The 8,646-nt window shown below is 39.6% G+C and overlaps 1 protein-coding gene across 1 annotated transcript in view; it reads left to right on the forward strand.

Moving 5' to 3' along the window:
* Positions 1-3,876: 3,876 nt before the first annotated feature.
* The window catches only part of SEC22A (SEC22 homolog A, vesicle trafficking protein), a 56,817-nt gene continuing 52,047 nt past the window's right edge, over positions 3,877-8,646 (forward strand). The window contains exon 1 of the mRNA XM_006905572.3: positions 3,877-3,982. The gene's annotated coding sequence lies outside the window, so the exon portion shown is untranslated. The remainder of the gene's footprint in view (positions 3,983-8,646) is intronic.

Here is an 8,646-nt window from a genome sequence, read left to right on the forward strand (position 1 = left end):
AATGGCCCAGAGAGTATCTGGAGAGCCTTTGAAAGACAATTGTAGCTCTGAAAATGTGAGACATGACTCCTTTCCAGGTATTATAAGTTCAAACTGTTAACCAATCCCCAAACACCTTCCCATGGCCTGAGTATTATATTCTTTTATATTCTATATCCTAAGACACATAGGATACAAGTCTGACAGTCTTTTGGGAGATTTTCAATTACTTCTTTCATTGAATTTCCTTCCCACAACCTCCAAAATGCTAACCTAGATATAACCTGGGGTCATATCTAGAAGTTTTATTCGGTTCTTTTTATAGTTTCCATTTCTGTCATTATATTTTTGTTTTCCTTTAAATTCTTGACAAAATGTATAATAGCTGCTTTAAAGTCTTTATCTGTTAATTTCATCATCTTTGTCATTTCTGGGTCTGTTTCTGATGACTAATTTTTGTTATTTTTCTGGCTTATATTTTCCTGCTTTTTCACATACATATTTACTTTTTATTAGATACTGAACACTACAGGCATTACATAGTTTAGTGCCTGGATTTTGTTGTCTTTCTTTAAAGATTGTTAAGTTTCATTCAAGCAAATGGTTAACTTACTTGCAGATAAGCTTTCTCAGCTTTGTTTGAGGGGGTCTAGAAGAGCCTTTACTTTTGGGCTAGCTTAGCCTTATCTCTGTAAAAACAAAACAAAACAAAAATACACACACGCGCACACACACACACACACACACACACATATATATATATATATATACACACACACACACACACACATATATATATATATATATACACACACACACACACACACAAATATATATGGAGCCACTGTAAAATGGAGTCTGAGCTGCCATCGCAGAGGAACTGCCATGTACAAAGGCCTCAAATCTTTGGAATGTTAAAACAGGATAAAGCCATGCACATCTTAGGCCTCAAATCTTTGGAATGTTAAAACAGGATAAAATAACCTTTGGACCAGGCCTAAAGCAACACTGTGTCCCAAAGAACTGTTTGTAAGGATAACAAGACAGCAGAATTATGGCTATCAGGCTGAAAATTACAAACATTGTTTAGAATTAGTGTCACTATGTTAGCTTATCTGCATCAATAGAAATGCCTTCCTTCTATTGATGTCATTGTTCCCCTTCCCTTTCTCATAAATACCCCTTCCCTTGCCTTTGCCTCCTAATTGGAACACTGGGATTTTGCCTGAATCAGTGCTTTCCTTTTCTTTTTGGATCTCAAATAAATGCTTGTTGCCTCTCATGTTGGTCTTTTATTTTTAGGTTAATATCTCTAAAGTGCGGTCTTTCTGAGGTTTCTCTACAAAATATCTGGAGTGTTTAATAAGCTTCCTCCATTCCAGTTGGTCAAAACTTGGATGTTTCCTAACTCTGTTCAAGCTTTAGTAGTTGTTCAGCTTATAGCTCCTCAGTAGTTGTTCTTAACCAGCATCATGAAGTCTATCCTTAAACTTACAGATTCAAGGAGACCCTGATGCATATTTCTAGAAGTCTCGATACTGTGCCTTGAAATTTTCAATTGCCCTAATCTCTCTTAATTTCAATTTCTCTCTCCTCAGTTAGCAAGAGTACTGTATTCTGCTTGGCTTCCTTCCACCCTGTGCTTAGGTAAACACCTGCAGAAAGAAATGTGGGGAAATCTGAGATCATCTTATTTGTTTTTCTTTTTTTTCCAGAATCACAGTCTTACTGTGCCTATTGTCCAATGTCTGAAAAATACTTATTTCATAGATTTAATCCAGTTTTTCTATTGTTAATGGTAGGAAATTTAGTCTGATACAAGTTACTTATTCATGGCTGGATCATCCATAACACTTTAGAAATGTAAACTTTTTATCGAATAATAAAATGCATACTGAAAAATTGCTTAAACCTTAAGTACAGTTTGATGAATTTTCATTAATTGAACACACTGGTGTAATCAACATCCAAATCAAGAAGAACATTATCATAGGAAATATAGTCAATAATATTGTAATAACTATCTACGGTGCCAGGTGCGTACTAGACTAATCGGGGAGATCACTTTGTAAATTTTATAAATGTCTAACCACTATGCTGTACACCTGAAACTAATATAAAATAATGCCAAATGTTAACTCTAATTGAAAAATTAAAATTAAAAAAGAAAGGAAAAAAAACATTATTAGAACTCCAGAAGTCTTCTAGTGACCCTTCCCAAACATTAATACCACCTAAGGGTAACCAATAGCCTGACTTCTATTACCATATATTATTTTTGTCTGTTTTTGAATGTTATATAAGTGGAATCATGTAGTATACAATTTTTGTGTCTGTTTTCTTTCACTCAATTTGTGATTGTGAGATTCGTTCATATTTTGTGTGTAGTGTAGATTGTTCATTCTATTTTCTGTATTCTATTCTACTATGTCAGTATTCTAAAATTTATTCATCCTGTGAACATTCTTAGAAATGTCTTTTAGTGAACATACGAATACGTTTCTGTTGCACGTGTATTTAGGAGTGGAATTGCTGGGTTAACCTACTCCAGCAACTGCTAAGTTTATATAATTAGTCCAGCCATTTCTTCTGAACTCCAGACTTGCACATCCAAATTTGTCTGATATCTCCATTTACAAGCATCTCGAACTTAACATATCCAGAAGCATTTGCTTCTCCTTCTATGTTCACTAAATCAGTAAATGGTTTCTTAACACATCTAATTACTTAAGGAGCTATCCTCAAGTCTCCTCTTTACTTTTCTCAGCAAACCAATCCATGATGTCCTTTGGATTCCACCTCTGATTTACATATACCTCAAAATTATCCAACTCTTTCTGTCTCTACTGCTGTTACCCTAGTTCAGGCCACCATCATCTCTGGCCTTGACTTTCATAATTGCCTCCAAACTGGCCTTCAGCAATCCCTCCTGCTCTCTTCCAAACCATTCCCCCACAAACAGCCTGAGTGAGCTTTTAAATATGTAAATCAGATTTTACTTAACACTCTTTATTAGCTGCTCTTTGACCTTATGATATATTTTAAAATAGACTAAAATCTATAACAGACTAAAATCTATAATGTAGCCAATGGCTTTTGCCTCACCTCAGCCCAAGCTTGCTCCCTACACCCCAACCACACTGACTTCCTTTCAGTTCCTAGAACACATCAGGTTCTGTCATGCCTTAACAACGCTACACATAACGTTCCCTTGGCCTTTAACATTCTTTAAGGTTCTTTCATATGGCGGGAGCTAAAAGGCAGGTCTTCGAAGAGCTTTTTCCTTATAGCCCAGAATCGCACCCACTAATTTTCCTTCATAGTACTGATCGCAAATTAGGATTACGCAATTATTTATGGTTTAGCGTCTCTTGCTCCTATTATACTTTAGATTCCATCCAATGTTATGTTCATTCCTGTAATCCAAAGCTTAACACCATGCTTGGCACATGGTGCAGTCAGTAAGTGCTTGTTTAATAATGCATAACAGATGCAAAGGCTGGAAGGGGCCACAGGGCCAGCATCTGGCATTTCTCTGCCCAAGTTAGGTGTCTCCTAGTGTGTGGTGGAGAAGGGGGCAAGAACTGTTCTTGCTCACTCAGAAAGGGCTTTCCCACCACCTCCTTAAAAAGTGTTTGCTGTAGGGCCGCGTGAGAGACTGCCTCTGGATACAGGAGGCAGGCGGAAGAGATTAGTCTTATTTCTGAGGAACTGTGTGGTTTATCACTGCACGAATTTGCAATCTCTTGGCGCAGGTGCGTGAAAAACTGCCAATCTCTCCTGGAGGGGGCGGGACTACCTCGGACCCCGGGATGCGAAGGGTCAGTGTGTCCTTCATGCAGAATCTGATTGGCCAGGGCGAGCCGAGGGGACGGGGGCGGGGCTTGATCCCGCCCAGCGCCAGCCACGTTGGACGCAGGGCTGCCCCGCGGAAAGGCCACGCCCTGGCTCCACAATGCACTGCGGGCCGCGTCACTCGGAGCGGCGGGTACCGGCGTGGCAGGTACGGCCCGGCCCCTCCCATTCTTCATTCCTTCCCTCTCGGGGTCGCTCGAACCTTACCGGGTCGCTCGAACCTTACCTGGCCGCTCTCCTCCCTGCCTGCCTCCTGCCACGGCCCTGGGCATCTGCAGACCTACTCTAGGGCAGGAATCAAGCCCTTGTCCTGGGGACGGGAGCAGGGTGTCGTTGGAGGAAAGGAGCTCTGGAGGGGCGGGATTGCAGGGACTTAGTCCCCTTCAACTTTCTGGGTCTGTGGGGCCTCGTGGACGGCTGTTGCCCCTCGGCTGATGTTCCCTGGGTATTGGGCAGCCCGGAATGGGGGCCCGAAAGAGAAGGATATTGGCTCTGGGCAGCCAGGGTAGAGGGCATTCCCTGGTGCCCAGGTGTCAAAAACACCGTGAGCCACCTGCGCTCCTTAAGTGCCCCCAGAGAGCCTGACGTGGCATTTCCTATTTCTTTTAGTCAGGGTGAGATTTGAACCAGTGGCTTACTTTGCGTTTTGTGGGCATTGAATGAGCATTGAACCCAGAAATTTGCCCTCGTTGGCTCTCGGAATCCTCTTAAGGCCCTGTTAATGGCTCTTTGGGAACGATGTGGCATAGACACCTGAGCAATTGGCTCAACAGATGGAAGAGGGCTCTGAAAAAAGCGAGCGAGCCCTAGCCGACTTTAATCTTTCGGCCAGTGAAAGCAGCTTTGGGCATGCTATTCCTTCTTAGCCTCCTGGGTCATCCACCTGAGGGCAGTTGGTGAGCTTGAGATCCAGTCCCTCCTATGCCTTTTCAGCCAATGAAAAGCCCAGGGCTAAAGTCAGCCACCCTGCGGGAGATGTTGGGATTCCAGCTAACAGGTGGCACAACCACAAAACTGAATCACATTCCTGGTTACTGGCATTTGCTCATGTGCTGAGAGTATAAGGAATTAGGCAGAACCTTAAACAGTACCTACAATATCTGGTATATGACAGTTGTACTTCAGTATTTGAATCTGATATCTGTGACCATACCCTAAGTTAATGGGACATCTGGGATTTCCTGTGTTGAGAACCATGATCTCAGTTTAGTGCTTCTTTTAGTGTCTCATTGATTTTTAAAAATCTAAAGATATTTTATATTGGTGTATGAAAGAAGCCCAGGTCTTATCAAAGAGGGGTTCATGTGACCTCTTTAGGAAGTTGAGTAAGAAGCTTGATATGTTGAGAGGCAGTTTCTCATAGGGTGGTTAGAGTTAGGCCTGAATTCACATCTTTCACTTGCTAGTTTAGGGATTGAATAAATTAACCTTTCTGAGCTTGAATTTCCTCAAAGGTAAAATGGAACCGATAAAACTTCCTCACAGGTTATTGGAGTGCTTGCTTGAGATAATGTGTATAAAGTGCCTGGTAAATAGAGGGCAGTCAAATAATAATAATAGCAAATACCACTGCACTTGTAGTCTGCAAGGCAGTGTTTCAGGTTCTTTATGTGTTCCTTTGAGGTAGATACTATTGGTATCTTTAAAATAACCCTATTAGATAGATACTATCAGTAGCCAAAATTCACAGGTGAGAAAATTGAATATAGAAAGACCAAGCTTGCCCAGGTTTACACAGTGCATGGTGTAGCCAGTTTTTGAACCCAGGCAATCTGGTTCCAGAGTCCATCCTGTTTACTAAAATACTATACTGCCTCTTAAAGAAAATGTATGCTAGTCTTTTATTATTATCCCAAAATGATTAGCTAGTTTCTGTATTACTGGATTCTTGCCCTTGTTGGTTTTAGGAGACTGATGTAGCACAGTGATGTAGAGATAACAGGAACTTAGGCTTAAGCACCGCTTCTGCCATATATTAGCAGCGTGACATTGAGAGAGGGAGCCTCCGTTTCCTCTTCAGTAAAATGAAAGTTATTCTTACCTCACTGTTTGTAAACTGTGAGGTACATAAATATTGGAGGCCCTGTCCCTAAATATGGATATAATCTCTCTGCAGTCTGAGGTCTTATACATAGTGTACAGCGTAGGCACCTATAATAGGAGTATTAAAGGCTGCTGGAGAGGTTGCAGGGGAAGGGCAAGCTGCAAAATGAATTCTGGTTGTCCTTGCCCTTTCCCCTTTTCCTCTTAAAGCCCTGTTTCCCAAGTACCTTCCACCTGTAGCTATGTAAAGACCTTCTCTTTTCTCTCCATCTTGCCCCTACCCTGTGCATTACAGTTAGTATAGCTTTCTCTGCAAATAACACTCCTCTCCCCATTTTCACAGATCTCTGTGACCACTTTTAATAAAATAGTATGTATCAAGGTAGTGTTTCCAAAATTTTGGTACCGTCAGATACTCAAGATAATTTGAGTGATAGCACATGAACATTTTAAAATAGTCTTCAGAATTTTCAGACACATTTGCATGAAACCCAAAAAGCTCTCTATTTTAATTTAAATTATGAGAAAAACCTAACACCTCAAAACTGATTTCACAGATACTATTGCTAAAGATAGGGCAAAAATAAGTCAAATGAAAGACCTGTATTAGGTAAATAATAGTACAGGTGGGATGCAGATACGACTGAAGTTTGGGAAATAATGAACTAAAATAAAATATGAATGATTAACGCACTATGAAATGTTTTTATCTTAAAAGAGGCATTTATGAAAGCATCTTGCCAGAAAGCAAATATAAAATATATGTTGCATTTTGTTTATTACTTTTTAAGAGATTGCCTTCCTGGTACCGTGGGTCCACAATCATAACTATACCACAAGGTTCTAAAGAAGAAAGGTCAGCATCTTATATCTGAAAGGTTGTTAACCACTGCTATAGTTTAGCATTTGGGGAGTTTCTTTTTCTCAGCCTTTACATAAGTATTTACTCCAACCTACCTAGATTCCAAATGGGGCTTTTTCTTCTAGCAGTTGATACTAGGGAGAGGATATACAGGCCAGTACTCAAGATTCCCTGAGTTTTCTGCTGCTGTTTAAAGGCATATGTAATATTCTTCCAGTGTTAAAGGTGAGAGAAAATGGACCAGTGACCTAAAAGTGCATTTATGACCCTGATAGAACTACTACTGCTCCTAAATCTTTATATCTATCCCTGTAATTGGCAAGTGTTTTAATCTCTTGCTTTCCCTAGTTCCCACTGGCCCTTCCTTCATTTTCCCGACCATCACCTTGCCTGCACTCTAAGAGGACTCTAAATGTAGCTTGGCCTTGATGTGGACAAATTCCTCTTTCTACTAGCACGGTCCAGATAAGATGAGAGGTTTTGTGTTCAGTTTTTAAGGAACTGCATTAAGAATCCATGGTAAAAGGAACAAAGTATGTGTGGGGGAGGGGATATTTACCGAATTGGTAGAGGAGGGAGTGCTTATCCTAAGGTGATTCTATAAATTAGTCAAGCCTGGCATTGCTCATTGGACAGTCATCTGAGTTTCTTTTGCTAGTTAACTGGTTTTGATGCTAGGTCAGATGACTCTGGGAAGAAGAGACCTTTTCTCAGATAAACCTTATATACTAATAAATCGAAACAGTTCTCTAACAACCTTTTAAGAATTTTGACATGGAATATCACTGTGTTTTTGGTTACAAGCCTAAATGTATGTATTAGGAATATCTGAAATAAGTTTATCTAACCATAGTTTTCCAATCAGTAAGGTGGTAGGCAATGGAGCTTGCATTGTGTGTGCTCTTTTCATCTGAATTTCTTTAATTCTGGGCTGATGCTTCTTGATGGTAAGAACTAATGTCTAGCGTAGTCCCTAGAATACAGTACATACTGTAAAAAAAATATAGCTGAGTAAGTTAGAAGATCTAATTGGCTTTGTTAAGGGAGTCATGAGTTAGGCAGCATTCCATCTAGCAATTAGAAGAATGCTCCAAGAGGCTGTACAGAAAGAGGCTTAACTAAGAAGTTAAGAGTGGGTTATTTTAGGCAAGTACAGGCAGGAGTTCTTACCAGGCAGATTGCCTCACTAGTGTAGATCAGGAAATTCCACCCCTGGGTGAGGTTGAAACTGCAGTTAAGTTCTATATTTAATCTAGGTTTCTTATCTGGACTTTTAGCACAAGTGATGCCATTTTGGCCCTTGGCTTTTCTTTTTATACTCAATAAATGTTTATTAAATGAATGGAATTTACAGGTTGATGTTCTTTTCTCAGTATATGTTTTAGGAAGTATGAATCATATCTTTCTGTCTTTCAAGTCAAAGAAGAAAAGAGTAACTTTGAAGATTACATGAAAGTTGGCACCCAACAATAAAGATAATTTCTAATATTAATGTTGGGATCGTAGAGAGATCAGGCACAAAAGAATGCAGTCTGTTTTTAAATACCGAGTATATAGATGCTTGGAAACTATAGGTCACAGCCCTGCCCTCATGTTATTCCAGGAGTGAGCCTTGTGTTTCAGCGTACTTCTGTAAAGACAAAAGTTTTATATTTAAATAGTAAACGCTAAGTGATATGAAGTAAGACACTTTCCTGCTTTCTTACATTTAGGCTAAATGTTGCAATTGTGGTTTAATAATTAAATAAAAGTTTAACAATTTTTAAAAAGAAGATTATAATATAGATATTATCCCTTGAAGGATCACAGCTTTCTCTTGCCTTTAGAAGACAAAAGAAACTGGTTGAATAGGAAAAAAAATGATTTGAATATGTCATGTTGGAATTTTAGTTCAAAGATTCCTTTAT

The sequence above is a fragment of the Pteropus alecto genome, unplaced genomic scaffold (assembly GCF_000325575.1).
Source record: "Pteropus alecto unplaced genomic scaffold, ASM32557v1 scaffold251, whole genome shotgun sequence".
Taxonomy (NCBI): domain Eukaryota; kingdom Metazoa; phylum Chordata; class Mammalia; order Chiroptera; family Pteropodidae; genus Pteropus; species Pteropus alecto.